Source organism: Lagenorhynchus albirostris, chromosome 4, assembly GCF_949774975.1.
Source record: "Lagenorhynchus albirostris chromosome 4, mLagAlb1.1, whole genome shotgun sequence".
Taxonomy (NCBI): domain Eukaryota; kingdom Metazoa; phylum Chordata; class Mammalia; order Artiodactyla; family Delphinidae; genus Lagenorhynchus; species Lagenorhynchus albirostris.
In genome coordinates this window covers 83,172,021-83,198,279 of record NC_083098.1, presented here as the reverse complement: position 1 = coordinate 83,198,279, position 26,259 = coordinate 83,172,021, and the positions used below count along the sequence as shown (strand labels likewise).

General features: G+C 39.6%; 1 long non-coding RNA gene across 1 annotated transcript; it reads right to left on the bottom strand.

The window, feature by feature from the left end:
• Positions 1-5,099: 5,099 nt before the first annotated feature.
• Positions 5,100-12,445, bottom strand: LOC132519885 (uncharacterized). The gene is made up of 3 exons (XR_009540347.1): positions 12,242-12,445; positions 10,459-10,710; positions 5,100-5,683 (listed from the first exon to the last, which is right to left on the bottom strand). It is a non-coding gene; the product is annotated as an uncharacterized LOC132519885 (long non-coding RNA).
• Between the last annotated feature and the right edge of the window lie 13,814 nt (positions 12,446-26,259).

Genomic DNA, 26,259 nt, shown 5'->3' with positions numbered 1-26,259 from the left:
CCGCTCCGCGGCATGTGGGATCTTCCCGGACCGGGGCACGAACCCGTGTCCCCTGCATCGGCAGGCGGACTCTCAACCACTGCGCCACCAGGGAAGCCCAATGACTGTGATTTTTGTCTCATATAAGAAAGGTAGCGGGGGGAATTCCCTGACAGTCCAGTGGTTAGGACTCCACGCTTTAACTGCCAAGAGTGTGGGTTCAATCCCTGGTTGGGGAACTAAGATCCCACAAGCTGCATGGCGCAGCAAAAAGAAGGAAAGGGAAGGGAAGGGAAGGAAAAAGAAAAGAAAGGAGTGGAGTATTGTACTTACTCTCCTTCAAAAATAAGACTTGGTAAAATTAATTTGTTGTCTGCAGTAGGAAAGAACCCCTTCCTAATTAATGAATTACAGTCCCCAAAATTAGGACCAATCTTACCCACAGATATAAGGCAGATGATCAAATACCTAGTGATTTTTGGGGTTACCAACAAGGCCTCTCCTCTAATGGACTGTCTCCATGTCTGGCTGGTTTCTCTAGTTCTAAACTGTCCAATGTGATAGTCACTAGCCACATATGGTTTTTTAATTTATATTCATTATAATTAGAATTAAAATTTCAGTTCCTCAGTCATATTAGCCCCATTTCAAGTGTTCAATAGTCGTGTGGGCTAATGGCTACAATATTGGACAGTGCAAGTATAAAATACTTCCATCACTGCAGAAAATTTTATTGGACAGTGCTGCTCTAGTCCTTTATCCCAATAGTGTAAGACTTTAATCTCCCCTCATTCTTAATCATTTCCTCCTCTGAAAGGAACCATGTTTTTAGCTCTATCTAGCTTTCCTCTGAGCTTTAGTCCTATTTTTCCAAACTAAAATTGTTGTCAGAGTATAGAATACCATCATGGAAAGATACCAGCTTTGGAGTAAAACTTTATTTCACATCCCAGCTCTTTTATTTATCATCTGTGTGATCTTGGCAAGTTACTCAACCTCACTGGACCTTGATTTTCTTATCTACAAGATGGGCATCTTAATCTTTTCATCATCGGTTTGTTTAGGGTTAAATGAAATAACACATATAAATCTTCTGGTAGGCCTCACAGAGATTTCCTCCCTTCCATTCCTATTTCAGTTAATGATATCACCAATTACTCAGGTTTCCAAACTAGAAATCTCAGTCATCTTCAATTCTTCCTTCCTCCTTAACCACCTGCATCAAATTAGTCACCAAGCCCTGTTGCTTCCACCTCAGGGATGTTTCTCAAATCTGGGCCTTCCTCTCTGTCCCACTTCCACTGTCCTCACTGGCTTTTCATGCACTGTTTCAGTATCCTGCTGACTGACCTTAGGGACACTCATCACTCCCAGTCCAAGCACTTCCTCCGTGCTGCTGCCAGAGTGATCCTTCTAAAAAACATTGCTGATGATGTCACTCCCTTTCCTTAAGACTACTGATGACTTCCAGCTGCTTAAGGATAAAAACTACTAAACCTAAGGACTCACATGACCGCCCCACCCCCACTCCATTTCAAACCTATATTCGGACTCCTCTACTACCAGCTTCCCTTTCGACCACCTGTTCCCCACCTCCACGCCCCCAGTACACCCCCTGCACTGACAAATTCCTGGAATAGGTAATGGCCTTTCTTGTCTCTGCCCTTGCACACACCCTTCTCAAGCTGAACTGACCATTTTATGTATTCTGTACCTGGCAAAATCCTACTTATTCTTTCTTATTATCTCTAGTACAGAATCTTAGTCAACTCTCCTAGGAAAAAGTGATGACCAGCTCATCCGTGACAGACGCTGTGTTCGGGCTACCGAGGTTTAAATCCTAGCTACACCACCATGCCACTGGTGGTTCTGGAAAAGTGACTTACCCTCTGCAACCTCAGTTTCCTCATCTGAAAAGGTTGATAATCATAGTATGTACAACTCAGTGTTGTTGAAAGTATATACTGAGATGTTGCACATAAAGCTCATAATAGTGCACCTGGCTCAGAGGTAAGCATTCAATATATATTACCTTAAAATTATTACTATTATGATCAATATTTATCTATTTTATCCTCTTGCCATTAGGTGGCTCTTTTTACATTTTAATTCAATTCTTTACTTTCAAGGATTTTTATATTTTACATTTATATTGGATTTTACATTAAATTAAAAGTGTTTTATTACAGAAGTAATTGATATTCATTGAACAAAATTTTGGAAACACTGATAACAAACAAAAAAGATGAAATTCTCTATTGTTTGAGACACTTCTTGGTTGCAAACAAAAGGAACCCTCTGTAGTTCATGTATCCAGAAAAAATTACTGGAGGGTTGTCATGTAGCCCACTGTATCAACATATAGATGGAGAATTGGTTCAGAAAAGGGGCAGGATCTATGGAAGCTGGCAGCAAAACACAGACCAGACTATGGCATACTATGTCACCAATTGCCCCACTCCACTGGTCACTTGCTGTGGCCACTATTCCTGTACCTTAGCAACTTAGCATCACAGTCTCCCTATTCACGTTCACAGGTGGAAATAGATAAGGTCACACGTCCATGTCTCAGCAGTCAGAAGGCAGAGAGAGGGAACGTTTGCCTCCCTTCAGATTCCCTATTGGGAGGTAGGGCCTCCCACAACCCAAATTCATACGATAAGGGATTCACCAAAAATGGAAAGAGGGCCTTATCCCCTCCCCAACTCTCCCACCCCGTGATGTGTTACCCATGCTTGCTCACTCACTGGCAAACATCATGTACTTCCATGCTTCTGTGCCTTTGCTTATGCTATTAACTTTAGACTCCCTGCTTTATTCATTCACCTTCTGCACTTTTCAAAATCATACTCCTTCTTTAAAGACCAAGATTCCTCCTTGAATGTACTACACATGTTATGAAACTGAGCAGGACACTGCAGGGCCCTCCCAGGTACAAAAGCCCCTCTGAGTCACCTGTTTCTTGTTTATAGAAAAAAGCTTTAGTCTCCTAGGCCTTCCCTGAATTCCAAAGAATAGGCATAAGCAGTTACTAATTAGAGAACTGAGAGAATGCAGAAACAAAGTAAAAGTCGTTAAACAAGAAATATAATGACAATAATTCAACAAGAAAACAGAGTCCTACTTCCTCCTTAAGGGATATACATAACACTCTGACACTCTCTAAGTTGTTCTACAGGAACTAAGGCCCCCCGCCCCCGACCCACCCAGGTGGAGGATGGTGACTATAAGCATGTAGACCCCAGACTGGTTGGAACCCAGAAGATTGATGATTAAGATTCCCGAAACTTCACCCTGTTATTTCACCAACCAGATAGAAAAAAACACACACACTGCAGCCCTCACACCAGTTCTTGCCTTTAAGAACCCCTCACTGAAAGCCACTGGGGATTTCAGGGCCTTTGAGCATGAGCCACTCACACTCCTTGCTGGGCACCCTACAAATAAATGGTGTGCTTTCCTTTAACATAACCTGGTGTCAGTAAGTTGGCTTTGCTGTGCAGTGGGTAAGTGGACGCAAGTTCGGTTCAGTAACAGTTAATTGCTCATTTCTTGATTCCAGATCCTGACATTCCAGAGCCCCCCTACATACAGTTAGATGTTGTATGATTCTTTGTTGCTATACTGTGAACTCCTATTTCTGGCCTTATCACATAGAAGACACTTGATAAATATCTGTTCAATGAATGAAGAAAAGAGAAAATGAAAATTAGCTTTTATTAAGGTACTGTACTAAGCACTTTACAATTTTAACTCCGTTCATTCTCAATTTATAACTCAATTCTTCCTCAGGCTGTATCACCATTTTATAAGGGGAAACAGACACAGAGGCGTTAAGTTACTTTTCCAAGGTCACACAGCTATTAAAAGACAGAGGCAAAAAAAAAAAAAAAAAGACAGAGGCAGAATTTGAGCAAGGCAGTCTTGTTCCAGAGCTTAGGCTCTTACCTAATGAGATGTTATGACTCTGTGAAAGGTAGTATATGGTCCTTTTTCTAGGGAATTCCACCACAAATTTTGTTTTTGTTTTTGCTTTAAAGCCCTGACAGCTTCCTGGTAAGAGGAGAAAACTAATTAAATTTCTCTGTAAATTTTCACTATTAAAAATATATTTAGTAAATTTTATAAACACTTATTCCATGGTTCTTGAACAATGATAATGGATGGACTTTATACAGGAATTCACAGAAACTCAATTTATTAGCACATAAGCACACAATAAAATTCATCACATTCTTTGTGTCTGCCTTTCCCCCAGGTTACCAAGAGTTGTTACTGCAGACTGTGGCATTTATTGAACTGACTCTGGCTACAGAGAATTTATGTTCTTATGCTCAGGGCAAACTCCATCACTGGCCATATGATATTCTCTCACCCCTTCTAAAATCCTTGTTTTGCTTATCTTCAGACAGTAGAAATTTTAGTCCAGAGTACCAATGTACCTGATATCTCACTATTAATCATCTGCACAGATAAAGGCTAGAATTTAAATCTTGTAAATGGAGGAAACCCATCACCTTCATGTTCAAAGGGTAAAACAAATAATACCATCCAATCTGGAAAAATACTGAATTTTAAATTTATATAAGCATAATTAAATAGAAAGGGGGAAATCTGAAATAAAGTTGAAAGACAAAAGGGGTTATAAAAGAACCAGAAATCATTAACAAGAGAAAAATGCTTCAGTCGTAGCAGAGATAGACAAGAACCATATTGCTAATTTGCAAAGGAATTGATAGTCTTCTGGATCAAGCAAAAAATTTGTCTTCTCCTTTCTCTACATGTTCCTGCCAGTACCTTCCACTTTTAAGCACCCCATTGCCTTGTCTACAAAAAGAATGCAAGTGAAGGAAGAAAGGAAGGAAAGGAGGGAGGGAGGGAAGGAGGGAAGGAGGGAGGAGGGGAGAGTGTCAGAGAGAGACAGACAGGACAAAAAGGGAAAATGGAGAAAAAGACCTAACGATCTCTTTGATGTAAAAGATTTTTTTATTATAAGTAAACATATGTAATTAATTTAAATGAAGCCTAGCTTCTTACAAATATCTGAGAGTATAAAAACAGAATTTGGGAGAAGAGGAATTACTACAGGAAAAAAGTATAATTAAAAGCAATAGCACAGAATTAATAACTAACATGGAGTTTAGACAATAGAAAAAAAACAAGATTCTTGGGAAGGTCAGTTATATAAAAGGAAAGACTTCAGAGGGATATAACAAGTGCTCCATCCCTTGAGACATTTAAAAATTAACCTAGACAAAGAAATAGAATATATTTTGTAGAAAGCAATCCTTTCTGACAAGCTGGTAGATTATCTCTAATTGATTTTTCCACTTCTAATTTCTTTGAATCTCTGAAATGCTGTTCTTAGAAGACAAATGAGTTTTCTTTGAGGATGAATTTTCTGTCTTTATTTTAATTAAATGAGTTATGATTTCTCGTGAAAATAGTTTTCAAGACAATGACTTTGCAAGTAATAATTGTTATTTAGATTATAGAAGTTAAAAATCGAAGTTACAGGGCTTCCCTGGTGGCGCAGTGGTTGAGAGTCCGCCTGCCGATGCAGGGGACATGGGTTCGTGCCCCAGTCCGGGAAGATCCCACATGCCGCAGAGTGGCTGGGCCCGTGAGCCATGGCCGCTGAGCCTGCGCGTCCGGAGCCCGTGCTCTGCTACGGGAGAGGCCACAATAGTGAGAGGCCCGCGTACTGCAAAAAAAAAAAAAAAATCAAAGTTACAGACACCTGAAACTAACATAATATTGTATGTCAGCTATACTTCAATTAAAAAGGAAAAAAAAGTCAGTCACAACATTAGTAAACATGATAAAATACAATATATTTTCTTCCACTGTGCACTAGCAATAATCTTGAAATAAAATGCCCAAGATGTGGGGGACGGATAAATTAGAAATTTGGGGTTAACAGATACACACTACTATATACTGTGCTGTACACCTGAAACATTGTAAATCAACTATAGTGCAACAACAACAAAAAAAGTTCCCAAGAAGTGGAGGAATAGGATAGAGTCCAAAAACTGGAAAGGTGGAGCAGGCAAATATTCTACCATTTTTTACTTTTTTGTTCTAGCTTCATATCCTGTCTAGAAGGTTATCACTGAGAGAAAAACATTTAGTTTCATTGAAATTACATCAAATTTTGTATTATTATTTATTTATTTTATTTATTTATTTTTGGCTGCATTGGGTCTTCATTGCTGCGCGGCGGTGAGTGGGGGCTACTCTTCGTTGCAGTGCACGGGCTTCTCATTGCGGTGGCTTCTCTTGTTGCAGAGCATGGGCTCTAGGTGCGTGGCTTCAGTAGTTGTGGTGCATGGGCTCAGTAGTTGTGGCTCGCGGGCTTTAAAGTGCAGGCTCAGTAGTTGTGGCGCACGGGCTTAGTTGCTCCGTGGCATTTGGGATCTTCCTGGAACAGGGCTCGAACCCGTGCCCCCTGCATTGGCAGGTGGATTCTCAAACACTGTGCCACCAGGGAAGTCCCCAAATTTTGTATTATTGAATCATATAATAGTTTTGAGGAGATGGGGACAATATCATCATGTACATGTTATTTATTGTAAGAAAAGAACTAAATTAGAAAAGTACCTTTGTTATATATCTTGATATCTGCTAGAGTAAGCCTCTCTTCTTTCTTCTGCTTTATCAAATCTGCCATAACCCTTCATTCACAATATATCTTCCTTATAAAATTTATAGTAAATGTATCATTTTGATGAAATATGTTTAGAATTTTGATTAGTATTATATTTCATATAGATTAATCTGAGGAGAACTGACATTTTTGCTCTATTGAATAATCTCATACATAAATTATAACATTTTTCCATTTATTTAAGACTTCCTTATTTTAACAGTCTGTACATCTACTAAACTCTAAGCCCAGGAAAACCCATGCAATTTTTCAAGTTTGAGAATGATATTAGTAAGATGACTTGATTTTTTATATTGTCTTAAATCTGATGCTACTTTGGCTGAGACAAAACTCCTGCACAGAAGTCTATTGTTCTCACTTTATTTTTCCTGGATTTGATCTTGAAAAAAGTCAGGGAGATGGCAGAAAATCAGTCAAGCACATTGCCTTTGTCAACGTGACTTGTGTTTATATAAATCCAGTGTGGTTAGGATTATTAACCTCAATTCCAATGAGGTTTAAGATGACAGTGCCTCATTTATACTAATCTCCTAAGATTTGCAAGGGAAGTCGCAAAGAAAAAATAAACAGATTTCTTTCTTTTAACCAGTGTTTTACACTGCTTACATTTAATAGTCCCTAGAGTAACCACTAAAAGAAAAAGAGACATGGCTAAAAGTACAATACATAAAGTAAGAGAGAATACTGAAAGTATTTAAATAATCCAAAAGAATATAGGAAAGGAAGAAGAGAGAACAAAACATAGGAAACAAGCAAAAAACATAATAAAATTGTGGACCTGTCTAGCCATATTAATAATTATATTAAATGTAAGTGCTCTAAACACTCTAATTAAAAGACAATGATTCTCAAATTGGCTATAGAAATAGATGACCCAATTATATGCTATCTACAAGAAAGCCAATTTAAATATAATTATATAGGTAAATTAAAATCTTGGGGGAAATATATGATGAAAACTCTAGTCAAATGTTATTATTTTTCTAAAGCTGCCTTAACAAAATACCACAGACTGGGTGGCTTAAACATCAGAAATTTATTTTCCTCACAGTTCTGAAGATTGGAAGTTCAAGATCAAGTTGCCAGCAGGGTTGGTTTCTCCTGAGGCCTCTCTCCTTGGCTTACAGATCACTTCCTTCTCTCTTTTGTCCTCACATGACCTTTCCTCTGTGCAAGTACCTGCTTAGTGTCTCTTCCTCTTCTTATAAGAACACCAGTCATGTTAGATTGGAGCCCAACTATATGACTCCATTTAATTTTAATTACCTCTTTAAAGACCCTATCTCCAAAATATAGTCACATTTTGAGGTACTTGGGGGTTAGTGCTTCAATATATAAATTTGGGGAGTAGGGGCACAATTCAGTCTATGACATCAGAAGAAGGACTAGTTACATTTATATAAAATCAAGTAACTTCGGAACAAGAAAAATTACCAGGGTTAAAGACAGACAATATAAAATGAGATATGGATTCATTTGTCAGTAACACAACAATCCTGATGTGTGTGCACCTAAAAATCCAAGGCCAAAAATACACAAAGCAAAAACTGATAGAAGTGAAAAGAGAAAGAGACAAATGTACAATTATACATGGAGTCTTCAACACTCCTCTCTCAGTAATGAGTAAAAGAAGTAGACAAAAAATCAGAAAGGATATAAAAGATCTGGAAATTAACACAACATTGTAAATCAACTATACTTCTATTTAAAAAAAGACTTGAATACTCTAGTCACCAACTTGGCTTAACTGAAATTTATAGAATAATCTGGCTAACAACAGCAAGATACACAAATGTTTCAAGTACACAGGAAAAACTGAAATCATCCTAAGCTTTTTCTCTGATCATAACAGAATTAAACTAGAAATCACTAACAGATTATCTGGAAAATCCCCAAATATTTGAAAATTAAACAATGCACTCTTAAGTAATCCATTAGTCAAAGGAGAAACCACAGGAAAAATTAGAAAATAGTTTGAATGCAAATACAAAATATCAAAATTTGTGGGATGCAGCTAAGTGTTTAGAAGAATATTTATAGCATTAAATACTTTTTTTAAAAGGAAAATACTCAAACCAATAATCTAAGCTTTCATGCAAAAACAAAACAAAACAAAACAAATGACAATAACAAAAAACAACAAATTTAAGCCCAAGGTAACTAGGAGATAGGAAATAACAATATTAATAAAATAGAAATTGAAAAAATAGTAGAAAATATCAATGAAAATAAATGCTGGCTCCTTGACATAAATCAATAAAATTGGTAAGCCTCTAGTTAGACTGATCAAAGAAAAATAAAATTTATAAATTGCCAATATCAAGTTAATAAAAGAATATTAACAACTTTATGCTAATAAAGAGGAAAAAGAAAACTTGAAAAGCCCTATATACATTAAAGAAATTGAAAACTTCAAGCCACTAGTGAATTTTATGAAACTTTAAAAGAAGAAATAGTAAAACTTCTAAATAAACTTTTTCATAAAATAGAAAAGGAGGAAAAACTTCCTAACTCATTTTATGAAGCCAGAATCATTCTGATACCAAACCAGATAAACACAGACAAGAAAAGAGAACTACAGAGAATATAGGTATAAAATCTCTTAACAAAATTTTAGCGAATTGCCTCCAGCTGCACATACACACGTTGTTGTACCTGTGTGTGTGTTTGTATGTGTTAAACATATTAAAGGAATTCAGATTAGAAAGAAGTAAAACTGTCTTTATTTGCAAATGACATGATGATTTATATAGCTAATCCAATCGAATCTATAATGAAGCTACTAGAACCAAAAAGGAAATGTAAAAGGGTCACAGGATCCAAGGCCAATGCTCACACACACAAAAACTGAATTTCTATTTACAAGCAATGAAAAACTGAAATTTAAAAAAAATTATGGTAGCATCAAAAAAATTGTATTTCTGAGCTTCCCTGGTGGTGCAGTGGTTGAGAGTCCGCCTGCCGATGCAGGGGACACGGGTTCGTGCCCCAGTCTGGGAAGATCCCACATGCCGTGGAGCGGCTGGGCCCATAAGCCATGGCCGCTGAGCCTGCGCGTCTGGAGCCTGTGCTCCGCAACGGGAGAGGCCACAATAGTGAGAGGCCCGCATACCACAAAAAAAAAAAAAAAAGAAAAATTGTATTTCTATTTACCAGTGATGATTGAAAGTTTTAAAAACATTTATAATAGCATAAAAATATCAGGAATAAAAATGATGAGAGATGTGTAAAAGCTATATACCTAAAACTACAAAATATCGCAAAGAAAAGTTAAAGAAAACCTTATAATTAAATGAAGAGATATACCATATTTGTGGAATGGAGGAATCAATTTGGTAAGGTGGCAACGACCCCTATGTTGTTCTATAGATTCAATGCAATCCCAGCCAAAATCCTAGCATACTTATATAAAGAAATTGACAAGGGCCTTCCCTAGTGGTCTAGTGGGTAAGACTTCGCACTCCCAACGCAGGGGGCCCAGGATTGATCCCTGGTCGGGGAACTAGATCCCTCATGCATGCCGCAACTAAGAGTTCGCATGCTGCAACTAAAGATCCCACATACCACAACTAAGACCCAGTTCAGCCTAAATAAATTTTTAAAAAAGAAGAAGAAATTGACAAGCAAATATGAAATTTATATAGAAAGGTAAAGGACTTAAAACAATTTCTTTAAAAAGCCACTACCACATTTTAAGTTTTTATTATAGCAGCACCCCATTTCCAGGTACCAATATCTGTTTTAGTTATGAATTGCCGTGTAACAAATTACCCCTTGCAGCTGAAAATCACAACCATTTATTGTCTCACCATTTCTTTGGGGAAAGCATCTGGGTGCGTCTTAGCTGGATTCTCTCATGAGATCGCAGTCAAGCTGTTAGCTGGGACTGCAGTCATCTGAAAGCTGGACTGGGGAAAATCTGCTTCCACACTTGCTCACATGATTTTTGGCAGTCCTCAGTGTCTACCTGGATGTTGGCCAGAGACTTCAGTTCCTCCTCATGTGAGCAGCCTGAGTATCTTCATGACATGGGACATGGCCGCTGGATTCCCCTAGAGCAACTGATCCAAGAGAAAGGGCAGGAGGGAGAGAGAGAGAGGCCAAGACAGACCAGGAGAGACCAAGACAGATGCCATTGTGTCTCTTAGGGTTTATTTTTCATTAAATAATATTAGAAGAATTCATGCATTTTTATCAAATATCATATTTTTCAAGAAAGAAGAGGTTTTAACTTTTTTCCATGAGAAAACTATAGGGCTTCATTTTAGACAAACGATAATAATAATATTCATAAAATAAAAATGAGCATTTACTATGTCCCACTCCACTGAACACAGAGGTTAAGACGATGGTCTTTGGCACAGACTGTCTGGTGTTGCCTTTCTGATCCACCACTTACTGGTTATGTGTCTCTGGGCAAGTTATTTAACTTTCTTGCCTCAATTTCCTCATATATAAAATGAGGGTAATAATAATATTTACCTCATAGAGTTGTTATGAAAATTAAGTGGGTCACTAAGGCGCTGGCATTTTGTCAGATTTAGCTAATATCCATATTAGGTAGTATTTACAAATATCACCTCATTTAATACTCAAAATACCCTAGGAGGTAAGAACAATTATTATTTGACTTCATAGGTAAGGCAGTTGAGCCTTGGAGATGTAGGTTAAGTAACTTACCTAAATGTACACAAATGAGTGGCAGAATTGAGTTCTATGCAATTCTCCGGCCAGAGGTTACTTAAAGTAAATAAATAAGAAGTCCCAGATGTGGGTGAAAAGAGATCAAAAGTGCAGGTAGAATCTAGATTAGAGAACTCATTGGCAACTGTAATTGTTCGGAAGTTATTGTAAAAGAATATTGAAATAGAAGAAATTTTAGAGTACCATCAAATCACCGTATAGTTCTTACAGGAAAAGTGAACATAGAATATCAGATAGTAGATAACCTGGCAAGAATATAAGGAAGCAGAGGAAAGACATTTGAGAACCTGCCACCCATCTCCAAAGTCTGACCAACTGACATTGGGGTCCCTTTTCTATGCTACTAAGTTGGAATGGTTCCAATAACCAGAATTGCTTTGCATTAAATACCCATCTGCCACTCAGGGTGTGGTAGACATTAGGCCTGTCCACAAATATTCCAGTTGTCCTCCTCCTGGGAATATGGTGGAACTACATTTCCCACCCTCCTTTTAAATCAAGTATCGCCATATGACTTGCTTTGTCCAGTGAAACATGAGTGGAAATGATGTGTGTCAGTGCCAAGTGGAAACTTTAAGAACTAATATGCCTTGTGCTCATGTCCAGGTGATACCTCCTTCAGCCCGGATCCTTGAGGGGCTATAGTGAGCAGAGCCTCCCTCTGACCTTCTTTGGACATGTAGTGTGAGCAGGTGGTAAACCACTGCTGTTTTAAGCCGCTGGGATTTGAGGGGTTGTTTGTTACCCCAGGATAACCCATCTACTCTGCCATGATAATGCACGGTTTCAAAACCTTCTTTGTAAGAATTGTAGTATCTACGAAACTTTAGTGCAGAAAACATTTTGTTGAACTCTATTACTAGTTTATAAGGTACCAAAAGTACCTACAGCTAGTATTTAGCTGCTTATAAACTGTAGCATCCCTGGAACTGAAGCCATCCTTGGTCCTGAAGGAGAGAGCTCCTTAGCTTTTAAGGCTCTTCCGCACTGGGTCAGTTGTCCTGCAACATAAACCATCAAAAGTCAGCAGAGCTTACAGTAAAGAAAGCCAACACTAAACATTATATATGTTAGAGTGGTAAAGTTCCTGTTGGATTATAGTCATCAGAAAACAAACACACTGGCTCCTGTTTTCATCATTTAAAAAACAACAGTATAGCACAGGGAACTATACTCAATATCTTGTAATAACCTGTAATGGAAAAGAATCTAAAAAAGAATATATAGATAGATAGATATAGATATATCTATATATAGATAGATAGATCTGAATCACTTTGCTATATACTTGAAACTAATACTACACTGTAAATCAACTATATTTCAATAAAAAAAGAAAAACTTTGTTAAACACCCACTCACCCCCAGGGTACAAGAATGTCAAAGTTGGGTAAGACCTGTCAACTCTATATCCATGTTGTAATGTAATCCTGGGATGACACAGTTGGTTACCTGAAAGTATCCATTTTTGTACTAATTTATAACCCTAGTAAAACAAGGTGGCCTGAAAACATCAACAACAAAAAAATAGAAAACAACTAAACCTGACAGAGATTGGAGAGATGACATCAAGCCAGGAACACCAAGAGAGGAGCGTAGAACAGATTCCCCCTCAGAGCCCTCAGAACGAACCAGCCCTGCTGACACCTACCCTCCTACCCTACCTTCACATTTATTCTGTGAAGGAATAAATTTTTGTTGTTTTGAGCCATCCAGTTTGTGGTATTTCATTATGGCAGCCCTAAGAAACCAATACACCCATCCACTCCAAATAAAGACCTTTCAAAATAGATAAACAGCATACAGAAAAACTTTTATTAACATAAACTAATGTCTCTAAACTTTAGAGATTGTCGAAGGTATCAAAGACAAAATAAAGTCTAAAACATTCTTGCAAAACATTATCGTCTTTTTCTGAGGAGACACATTGATGACACACACTAAAAAAACACCTCCCTAGGTTCAGAGTTATTTTACCTCCATTTTATTTCAGTATTGATTTTGCAACAATATGTAGAACGAACAGCACATCTGATAAATGGATCCCCCAAATGTCATTTGCAGTAACAAGAGAGGCACAATAAATGTCTCACATTTTAGAGTACAATTTCCCTCAGGTGTTAGCCTCACACAGTCTTCTATGTGTATAATATAATTAAAGCTGCTGCCAGGGGGTTAGAGGAGGGGGAAATACGGAGTTATATTTTCAGAGTTTCATTTTTGCAAGATGAAAAGAGTTCTAGAGATGGACAGTGGTGACGGGTGCACAACAGAGTGAACGTACTTAATGCCACTGAACTATACACTTAAAAACGGTTAAGAAGAAAAATTTCATGTTATGCATATTGTACCACAATTAAAAGAAAATTTTACATAAGTACACTGAAAATAAAGAAATAATACTTTTTCACTGTATTCAAGAGTGTAGATATATACCTCATACAATAATCTATATTTACAAAATAATTCCCACTTTTTCATTGGTGTTGCGGAGTAGAAAGACTTTTATTGAAGAGGACCACCACCACATTAGTCACGGTACTTTGAGTTATAGGGCCAGAGCAGACTAGGGCAAAAGAGAGAATGCATTGGCACATATAACTAGAGAGTTTGGGTGTAGGCTGGTGATGACTGGGACCAGTGGATTCCCAGGATATCATCAGAACTGGGTCTTTCTCCTGCTCCATGTCCTGCCTCCCTGCTTCTGTCTGGGCTGAATCACCCTCTGGTAGAGCCTCTCCCCATTATGGCATCCAGCTGCTCCAGACTGCACTCTCCTGGCCAGTAATCCCAGCAGCTCTGGCCAAAGTCCTGGAATTGAGAGCCTGGCTTAAGGCTCCTGCCCATCATGAAGCCAGAAACGTCAGGGAGTGAGGGAGTCCAGCCCCACCAAAGCAAACGGCTGGGAACTAGTGAGGGTGTCTTTCCCCTCCCCATAAAAAGGATGTGCTGTTAATAAAAGGGGAATGAATGCTAAGTAGGCAAAAACAACACATGTCCACTACATGAACCAATTGAATGTCCTCTAAAAATAATGTCAGATAATTACATTTGTTAAACATGTAGAAACAGCCTCTATACCCTCAAGCTACTATATGTCTCCCTAGCTGGTTATAATTATCCACAGATATGTCCAATTCTCTTAGACTGGAGAAAACACAGATAGAAATTAGGAGAGATTAACCCAAAAAGTAAAAAAAAAGAAAAAAAATTAAAGTGGGTAAGTTCTTTTAACCAGGGTCTGTACATAAAGTAGCTAAAAAACTCTGTGATGAGCACAGTAGCTTCTATTCCCCAATCCTCACAACCGCTTCAATGAGAGAAAGATCCTTCCTAAAAGTCAGCCTGGGAAGGTATCTGTGTCAGGCTGGTCCTCCTTCCCATCTTCCCTTTCACGGTCACTCTTCATCTTCTTTACAAAAGAAAGGCACGTCTCTGTCCCAACCTGATTCTAACTCTGGTGTATTTCCTCAGGTGTAAAACTAAGCAAAGGTACAGTTCAACATGCTGCCAGCAGTGCTGAGGTCGTTAAAGACTATAAAAGCTGTGTTGGTGTACAAGTCCTGTGATTCTGATTCTTTGCAGTTAAAATTGAAGGAATGAATCATCAGCTAATAGATGACTGAACATAATCTTTATATGATTTTGGCATATAACTTAGATGAAGTGCAAAAATTGTAGTGGCATTGGTACAACAGAATTCCTTCCATTCCCATCTATTCTTTTCATGTGAATAAGGTTTCTCCAAGCTATATCTGTAACACTGAAAAACGAATGGAATTGATGTCAAGCCCTGTCTCAATAGTAGAAGAAAAAGTTTTACTATCTATTACTATTAAACCTTCTAGCAATAGTAGTACCTTTATTCATCCAAAATACATAAATTAATTTTTTTAAATGCAGCCTCATTCATCTCATTGAGATGCACTTCCAAAAACATTTTTACTTTTTATGTTTAATAATTATTCATAAAATTTGTAACATACGGGCTTCCCTGGTGGCGCAGTGGTTGAGAGTCCACCTGCCGATGCAGGGAACATGGGTTCATGCCCTGGTCTGGGAAGATCCCACATGACGTGGAGTGGCTGGGCCTGTGAGCCATGGCCGCTGAGCCTACGCGTCCGGAGCCCGTGCTCCGCAACGGGAGAGGCCACAACAGTGAGAGGCCTGCATACTGCAAAAAAAAAAAATTTGTAACATATGTATGGTACTTTAATTAATAATCTGCTGGTAGTAATAGTAACTCAAACTAGGAGATACTTTAAAATATTTACAGACTTAGGTCACAGGAAATAAAAATAAAATTTAATTTCTGTATTGCAGAGAATTATGCTAGAATGATAAATGAAATACTGTTAGGGACAAAAATACATTACATTAGGATAAAATTTTCTGGGAGAAATGGAATGGAAATATGAAATAAAGAGCAAAAAGGGACAATATAAGATTTCCAACTATTAATGAACAGCTGGCTTAAGTATATTAAAAATACATGATAGTGAGTATCAAATTGCTGTGATATTTAATTCTTTTGAATACATTTAAAAGAATAATACTTTATAAGTATATCTAATGCACCAGAAATTATATTCTTTGCATTGCTTTAAACTTGAGAAAAAAAATTTTAGATGTCAATTTAAAAATGTGTGAGGGGAGGGCTTCCCAGGTGACGCAGTGGTTGAGAGTCCGCCTGCCGATGCAGGGGACACGGGTTCGTGCCCCGGTCCGGGAAGATCCCACATGCCGCAGAGCGACTGGGACCGTGAGCCATAGCCGACGGGCCTGCGCGTTTGGAGCCTTTGCTCCACAACGGGAGAGGCCACAACAGTGAGAGGCCCGCGTACTGGAAAAAAAAAAAATGTGTGGGGGGGTACGTTGTTTATACATATAATAAATGTGTATAAATGTAGTCCATGCTAGCCAAAAATACTTGAAGAACACTGATCTAAAGGAAGAGACAAGATGTATACTCAGAAAGAAAGTAATACAATAAGGAAACATATGAGTCCTAAGGGACCCCACGTAGAAGAAGATACATATGCTTAGGAAACCATCATATATGTAGTGGTTTGAGAGAAGGTAAGCTTCCCCCGGGTAGAGGCAGGCTGGCTGCCAAACCTGGATCAGAGTTCCAGCTTTTAGTCACAGAGACTTAGTTTGGTCAGAATACTTTATAGTTAATACTTCATATTCACCACACCGGCAGACTACTTAATTTATACTAAGAACTGCAACTATCACGCTCAGTACGATGTGATAGAAACCAAATTATATACAAGCAGAAGGTCATTTGCTAGGTCTGGTGGAATCAGAAGAAGGGATGAGAGTGGTGTATCAGATGGCAGCAGGTGGACCCCTGCCACGGGCACTGGAGGACTCCAATTCAGGGGTCAGGCTGTAGGCATGGGCAGGGCTGGGAGGGATTCTGCCACCTTCTGGCTTTTGGGGCTTCCTGGTTTCTGCTAGGCCATGCTTTTTCAGACTGATTTTATTAGAATACTAGGAACATATTAATCATAATCAAATTCCTATCCTCCCTCCTGCATTTGACCTGCTGACCACCTAAACTGAAGTTTCTTGGCAAACCCATTCCTCATTTACACATTTACAGGCAATATCTGGCCTTCTTCTAACATAAGATGGATTATATCCATTATGTGTGGATTTTTTCTTGTTTAAATATCAGGTAAGGACTTCCCTGGTGGCGCAGTGGTTGGGAATCCGCCTGCCAATGCAGGGGTCACGGGTTCAAGCCCTGGTCCGGGATGATCCCACATGTTGTGGAGCAACCAAGCCCATGCGCCACAACTACTGAGCCTGCAAGTCACAACTACTGAGCCCATGAGCCACAACTACTGAGCCCCCATGCCACAATTACTGAAGCCCGTGCACCTAGAGCCTGTGCTCCACAACAAAAGAAGCCACCACAATGAGAAGCCCATGCACCACAATGAAGAGTAGCCCCGGGCTTCCCTGGTGGCGCAGTGGTTGAGAATCTGCCTGCCAACGCAGGGCACATGGATTCAAGCCCTGGTCTGGGAAGATCCCACATGCCACGGAGAAAATGGGTCCGTGAGCCACAGCTACTGAGCCTGCGCATCTGGAGCCTGTGCTCCGCAACAAGAGAGGCCGCAACAGTGAGAGGCCCACGCACCGCGATGAAGAGTGGCCCCCGCTTGCCACAACTAGAGAAAGCTCTCGCACAGAAATGAAGACCCAACACAGCCATAAATAAATAAATAAACTTATTTTAAAAAACAAAGTATATTAAAAAAAAAAGTAGCCCCCACTCGCTGCAACTAGAGAAGCCTGTGCACAGCAACGAAGACCCAACATAGCCAAAAAATAAATAAATTAAAAATAAATAAATATCAGGTAAAATTTTATTTTGAAATCTTTGTGGGAATAGAGATGATGGGGATCTCATTCCCAGGTATCATCTATAAAACATGTAATAAGTGCAATTATAAAATTAACATATAAGAAGAAAATTGAGCGTATGAATTTTGCAAAATAGGGCTAATTAAGACCACTCACACTGCCCTGTACTAATCACAGCCACTTTGAAGACAGTTGGCTAAGAAGGAAGCTTAATTAATTCAGCACACATTTATTGAGCTCCAATTCATGTGCTGAAGCATGCCAAGATGAGGGGATAGTGTTACCAAACACAAGTTTGTGTGTTCCACACACAGTGAGGCCAAACAAACTGAAACGGAGTTTGGAGCAGACAAAGGATTATTACAGGGACGAGAAAGGAGGACGGGTGTTCAAAACCTCCGACACCCTGAAGGGTAACAGCAAAGCATTTTTAAAGGCAAGGTGAGGGAGGGGCATCCCAGGGTAGGTGATCACCTCCTGCACAATTCTCTGATTGGTTGATGGTGATCAATCCTTAGGTGCCAGAAGGTCTGGGGGCTACGAGCTCAAGATCATCAAGCAGTTAATTTCTTCCATTTGGTGGTGGTTTTAGCATCTGAAAAACTCAGGAAATATGCATTAGATATTATTATCTAGGTACTTCAGAAAGGAGCTAAAGCAGAGGATATGGGGTAGAGGTCTGTCCTGGGAAGGCCCTATAGGGTCCTGCTCAATTACAATAGGAAGAGAATTAAGGCAGACTCTGCTATCAAGCCCTCACATGTAAGCAGATAATTCTCATACAGTGTGATAAATGTACAATCAAGGAATAAAAGAGGGTTATAGGAGCACAGTGGAAGGGAGTGAGGGATGGGCTTCACAGAAGAGACATTTTGTCTTTGTCTTGAAGGAAGAGTAGAAATTTACTAGGAGGATACAACCAATATTGAGAGTATAATTGGTACCTGGAAACCTGCAAGGGCATTGCCTATTTTGAGAATGCTAAAAGTTCAGTGTTCCTGGAACTTAGGGTTTGGTGGGAGGTGCAGAAAGTAAAGGAAGTTTGGATTCTACCAATCTGCAGTGGGAGTATGAATATGATTTCACATGGATTGGACCTCTGGGCAAGCAGGGAAGTAGCACTTTTTAGGAGACTACAAGCCTAAGAGAGGGTACCCCAATAAGAAGTTACTTCCTTGCTTGGTTTCAGGATCAGATTGTTTTCAGACCTAGACTCATTGACTGAGTCCCCAGGAATAAGAATCCTGCAGCACCATGGTGAGTATGCATGGTAATGATAACCTGGGTCCCTCTTAAAAGGGACCCATGGATATTTACTTACATAAATGTACACTGGGGAAAAGGTAATACCCAGACCTTTCAAGGACTATTGGACACAGGCTCTGAATTGAATTGCTACCTTATCACAGCCCCTGTTAGAGTAATAAAAGGAGATCTGACCAACGCCTGACTTACAGTGGGTCCACTAGGCTTGCAAACTCACCCAGTGATCACTTCTCTGATTCTCAAACGTAAAATAGGAATTTACATATCTGGCTGCTGATGCAATCCCCTCATTGGGTCCTTGGCCTGTGGGCTAAGAGCTCTGAAACCATAATTCCTTGGCTAAGATAGTAAATCAAAAACAATATCATAGTCTGAGAGTGGGTGATGGTGGAGATTAAAACCACCCTTCAGGATCCAAAGAATGCAGAAGTGGTGGTCCCCATAATGTCTCCAATTCAGCGGTCCACCCCCTGCAAAAACCAAATGGATCCTGGAAGATGACTGTAGACCACAAGTAGTAGCTTTACCATAACTGCCTGTCAGATGTGGTATCTCTGCTGGAACACATTACTATGGCCCCAGTTACATGGTGTGCAGTCATTGATTTAACAAATATGTATTTTTCTATTCCAATCCAAAAAGAAGGGCAGAAACAGTTCGCATTCACATAGAATTGGCAACAATATACACTTATGGTTTAGCCCCAGGGTTACGCTTCTTTTCTCATCTTATAACACAGTGTGAAGAGGTCTAGACTTTCTGCACATCCCACAGGACGTCATGCTGACCCATTACAGTGACAATAGTATGTTGTTAAGGCCAGATGACCACGAGGTGCTGGCACACTGAATGCCTCGGTGAGCCCTTGTCATGGTGCCATTCCCCAGGGAGACCAACCAGTCATGTGGTGGCAGCATGTTGACTACATTGACCTCCTTCCATCGTGAGAGTGCCAACAGTTCATTCCATGGAAACAGGCATGTATTGTCGGTATGGCTTTGCCTTTCCTGCCGGCAAGGCTTCATCCCACACCGCTATCTGAGGACTTATGGATTGTCTGATTCCTCCTGGCATGGGAACACAGCAGGCCAAGACCCGCTTTATAGCAAAGGAAATGTGGGAGTGAGGTCAAGACAGAGGCATCCACTGATTGTGTCCCCAACCATACAAGCTGGATGTTGCCGGCGTGAGGGAGCATTCACACAGCCCAGCAAGACAGCACAGCCAACAACTGAGAGGCACAAAGGCCGCTGCCTTGTCCCAGAGGAAGAACGGTTCTGCAGGGTGGTTCATGCTCCGCAGCGTTCCCCTGTGGATCAGGCCAAGTCAGACTTTACCTGAGACCACATCCCTGCCTGGCTCTTTCCCTTTATTTTGCTTCCTTCCCTCCTTTAAAGGCTTTTCCCGGAGAAATGCTTTTCCATCAACAAATCATCGTGCACTGAATTCCTCTTCTGGCTCTGCTTGTTTAGAACCCAACCAAAGACAACCGCCTCCCCCTGCAAAATGCCCCTGAGAGAGGCAGCATCAGGAAACGTGAAACCATGCTTGCTCAGGTCCCCAGAGCGGCCAAACTCCTGCTTTGGACAAAGGATCTGCCTTCATTAGTTCTTTCTAACTAAACAGATCCTGAGGGCTGGGAGTCGGTCTCTGGGTTTTTATACTCTTGGAACATGGAACCACATTCTAGGAGTTATTGGAAATCATAGGATAAACCCACATCCTCCTGGAGTGACAAATGTGTCAGAAAATTTGCGGTAAATATGTCACATTATGCACATGTATTATGAAGTAGGGTACAAGATGGGCAAAAATTTTAGACGAAATACACGATCTCAAAAGGCATGTCTCTCCTGAGGCAGGCAACTGAGGGTCCCCAGAGTTCAAGTTCCTTCTCTGTAAGAGGTGCTGAGGTGGGAAAGTTTGATGTGCGTCGGAGAGTTTGATGAGCAGAGCTGGTGATGGTTGCTTTGAACAAGACAAGGAAACAGCCTTCAACCATCGGACCAAGGCAAGAAAAGGAAAGAAACTGGAGTTCCACCAGACCAATTTATAATACGTTTCTATACCTTCCCTTTGTAATGTCTGACATATTTGAGGGCTTATTTGCTAAGCACTTTACATGCATGAACTAGCTTAATCCCAGCAACACTCTGTGAGGTGTGTACTGTGAGAAGCCTCATCTTAACATGTGGGAAAAGCGAAGTTCAGGCAGGTGAAATAACCACCAAAGGAACGGAAAATATGTGGGTATCCACACCTACCTCCACACTCTGTGTCTTCTCTACTCTTTGTGCTCAGATAATGTGGGACATATAAAAATAGAGAGACACAGGAACTTGCTATCTCCAGAATTAAATGTCACTGAAGTCAAAAAGAGCTGAAATCCTGCCTGAATTAGAACATTTCATTTCCCACCTTTTACCCTAATGTTCACTTGATACTTTTGCTCCCTTGATTTCATATTTTTCAGCTGGATATTTTAAATTAAAAACTTTGACTTCTCTCTTTTACCATGCTGTATTTAGTTCTCTCTTATCACTTACATAAATTTTGCCCTGGATATATCCTCCTAGGCCTGGTATGCTACATGAAAACAAATAACAGATAAGTATGAAAATATTAGAGATAAGAACAAGCAGGTTTTACAAGTCTAGAAGTTATAAAGAATCTCTTTGTAAAGGTGACATTTTATTTCTTTATTAAAAATTTGCCAGGTTCGATGCATAGTGTTCATCTGCCTGTAAAAAAAAAGATTTAAATGCTGTTTCAGGGTCTCATAAATACAACCTCAAACCTATAGCCTCGAACTTTTCATGAGAAAGGATGGAAGTTGACTTATCCCTCACTCATCAATATCATCAATTAAAAAATGCTTTAGTACTTTCTTCCTACTCTGCTGAGTTGCTGGGCATAAATCCAGGAATATGAGGCATATATAGCCAGACTCTAAAGATGATTTCTATCCCTTTCCGGCTTGCAGTTTTATAAGTCAGTCTCATGTATCAATTAACATTCATATTGATATATTTCCCCAGAGTATTCTAGCTTGCATTTGTGATATGGGAGCTGCTGTCACAGTTCGTTGTATCTCCTTAAAAACTTTGCCCTGGTGGATATAAAACATTATTTTTCATAGGTAAGTTAGCCAAGAGCTTCAGAAATTTTGTCAGAACACATGGTTTCTAACATTTAAGTTTACATGCACAGAGTACAATAGTTACACACAATTAAAATCAGTTTTATTTTATTTATTTTTGGCTGCATTGGGTCTTCATTGCTGCTCATGCGCTTTTCTCTAGTTGTGGCAAATGGGGGCTACTCTTCGTTGCAGTGTGCGGGCTTCTCATTGTGGTGGCTTCTCTTGTTGCAGAGCATGGGCTCTAGGCATGAGGGCTTCAGTAGTTGTGGCACGCGGGCTCAGTAGTTGTGGCACGCGGGCTCAGTAGTTGTGGCACACGGGCTTAGTTGCTCTGTGGCATGTGGGATCTTCCTGGACCAGGGATCGAACCCATGTCCCCTGCATTGGCAGGCAGATTTTTATCCATTGCACCACCAGGGAAGTCCTTAATATCAATTTTAAACAGATGATTTAAAACACTGTGAAGTACAGATGGCCAAAAGGCACATGAAAAGATGCTCAACACCGCTAATTATTAAAGAAATGCAAATCAAAACTACAACCAGGTATCACCTCACACCAGTCAGAATGGCCATCATCAAAAAGTCTACAACAATAAATGCTGGAGAGGGTGTGGAGGAAAGGGAACCCTCCTACACTGTTGGTAGGAATGTAAATTGGTGTAGCCACTATGCAGAACAGTATGGAGGCTTCCTTAAAGAACTAAAAATAGATCTACCATATGATCCTGCAATCCCACTCCTGGGTAAACATCCAGAGAAAACTGTAATTCGAAAAGATACACGCACCCCCATATTCATTGCAGCACTATTTACAATAGCCAAGACATGGAAACAACCTAAATGTCCATTGACAGATGAATGTATAAAGAAGATGTGGTAGGGAATTCCCTGGCAGTCCAGTGGTTAAGACTCCAATCTTCCAACGCAGAGGGCACGGTTCAACCCTTGGTCAGGGAACTAAGATCCCACGTGCCACGCTAAGACCCCACATGCCCTCACAGCCAAAAAAATGATGTGTGTGTGTGTGTACATACACACACACACACACACACACACAATGGAATATACTCAGCCGTAAAAAAGAATGAAATAACGCCATTTGCAGCAATATGGATTAACCTAGAAATTATGATACTAAGTGAAGTCAGACAGAGAAAGACAAATATCATATGATATTGCTTATATGTAGAATCTAAAAGAAAAAAAAGACACAAATGAACTTATTTCCAAAACAGAAAGATACTCACAGACACAGAAAACAAACTTATGGTTACTAAAGGGGAAAGGGGGTAGGGGTAGGGATAAACTGGGAGGCTGGGATTAACACATACACACTACTATGTATAAAACAGATAACCAACAAGGACCTACTGTACAGCACAGGGAACTATACTCAATATTATGTAATAACTATAAGGGAAAAGAATCTGAAAAATACATATATACATACACGTATAACTGAATTGCTGTGCTATACACCTGAAACTTACACGATATGGTAAATCAATTATACTTCAATAAAAAATTTAAAAGAAACTCTATGAAGGCCTTTCTGACAAGCATTCAATAATATTAATATCTTTTCAGGGTATCATCTTACTGCTTATTATATAAACTGTTTTCCATCTTTTTAAGCTTGTTTTTTGATATGTAAACAACTCCTAACCCACTAATTAAACTTCGCAGATACTAAAACTTATGTGATCTTGTAGATACAAAGACATCATATAAGCCTAATAAATATACGTAAATAATAATAAATATATTAATTGGAAATCCGGCTGTAACAATGTGGCAGTTTTAGAGAATCACAAACCGAGCATTTTGACTCCAATCCCATGCATTACTCTGGCAGTCTAGGCCACCTAGAGTATAAAGCAGTGGTAACAAAAGTAATGATGAAGATTCACTGCAAATGAATACTATGAAGAATAGAAATGGAGGGGGAAAAAAAGGAAAGGAAGGAGGAGAGGGAGGGAGGAGTAAGGAGCAGAGAAGGGAGGGAGGGGAGGGAGGGACGGGGAGGGACCCAAACTACAAGCGGTTCCCTTTACTCTCAGTTCAGGTATCTTCTGAAGAGGACAGCAATTCAAGGGAAATCAAAGGCAGTTTCTAGAGAAATAGCTTTCTTTGTTCTGACAAATTGAAAGACACTGTGTTGAAGGAAGCTTTTGCCAAGCACTCCACATTGGATCTTCTGTCCAAGGCCATCATCAAGGTCAGGTTAATGGCTGGGCTTCTGAAAAATGTGGTCTTAGTGAAATCTAGGAGGAGTCCTAATGCTCTTTCCAACAGCCACATAAATAACCAAGGGGCATGTGGCACAGCGGGTTTCTGTCTTACTCTGGCCAGTCACTGGTATTATGACTTTCGGCAATTCCTTTAACCATTTGGAGCTTCACTTTTAACATGTAGAGGTGACAAGCAGACATGGAGTGAAATTCCAGGTTCATCTCTTATTACTGTATGATTTTAGGAAAGTTATATAACTCCCATGAATTTCTTTCTTCAGCTATAAGATGTGAATAAGACATAAAAAGATCATTCAGAAGTAGCCTGACTAAAAAAAAAAAGGACATAATGTATGATTCTATTTATATAAAGCTGTGGAAAATGCCAACTGATCTACAGTGACAGAGAGTAGATCAATGGTTGCCTGGGGAGCTGGGAAGCAGGGAGGGGTGGGGAACAAAGAGACCTCTCAGGTGGTGGATCTGCCCCCATCTTGATTTCGTGCTTGTTTCACGGGTGTATATGTATGCGAAAACATCAAATTATACATTAAACATTGTAAACATTTATTGTTTGTCAATTATGCCTCAATAAAGCTGTTTTTTTAAAAGGGTGAGAGAATTAAATGAGATAGTATGTGCAAAGCAATTAGCACAGCATGTGGTACAAGTTAAAGTCTCCAGAAATATGGGCTCCTTTCCCCACTGATGTCAAAGGGCTATTTAAAATAGTACTGTGCTCCATAAACATCTATCAGTACTATAAACACTGAAATCTTCCCAGAAGTTTTATAGTTTGATAAATATTTTCAAAGAAAAATATGGGACAATATGAAAATATCTCTGTGGCTTTTTAAGGATATAATTTGGAGGCTTTCTTTCAAATCTTCATTAGAAGCATATTTTCATTGTTGGAATCACATTACACATAGGACTTGAATGCCATTTTCCACTCCATGTTTTTAAGTAAAATGTCTTGCATGTTGTTTTTAATGGCTGCCTTGTAATTTTTTCAGTGGTAAGAATTCTGGATATATTTTAAAGATAGAGCTGCCAGGATTTGCTGACAGATTGAATGTGGGGCATGAGAGAAAGAGGACTCAGCGATGATGCTGAGGTTTCTGGCCTGAGCAATTAGAAGTTCAGTAAAGCGGATAGTTTTTGAGATGAGGAAGAGTGTGAAAAGGGCAGATTAGAGGGGAGGATGAGGAATTTAGTTTGGACAAGTTAGGTATCAAACATCAACGTGGAGATGTGGAGTAGGCAGTTGGACTTGAGATTAGAGAGGAGGTCTGGCTGGAGATAAAAATTTGGGAGTCTCCAATATGAAGATGGGATTTAAAACCATGAGCTGGATGAGTTTTTCAAGGGCGTGAGTATAAATAAACAGAAGAGGTTCAACCGCTGAGTCATGGGGGCCATCTAGTGTCAGCAATCCTGGAGCTGAAGAGGAATCAGCAAAGGTGACAGAAAAGGAGTGTCAGGAGGGTGGAAATCCCAGAAGAGGTGGCTGTCCGCAATGTTTATATGAGAGAATGCTGCTGGTCATTTAAGTAAGAGTGGCTATATCAAGGGCAATTTTGGTGGAGTGCTGTGAGCCAAACTATTATTGGAATAGATTCAAAAGGTTATCATAAATAGAAATTTCTCCAAGGAAGATAATGGCCAATAAGCACATGAAAAGATGCTCAACCTTAGTAGCTCTCAGGGAAAGACATATCAAAATGACAATGAGATACCACCTCACATCCGTAAGGATGGCTACAATCAAAAGAAAAATAAGTGTTGGTGGGATGTGGAGCATTGCTTTTATAAAGGGGTAAATTTTTAGAGATTCTTGCACTGTCATTTTCCCTGATGTCTCAGTTAGCATTCCGGGTTTTA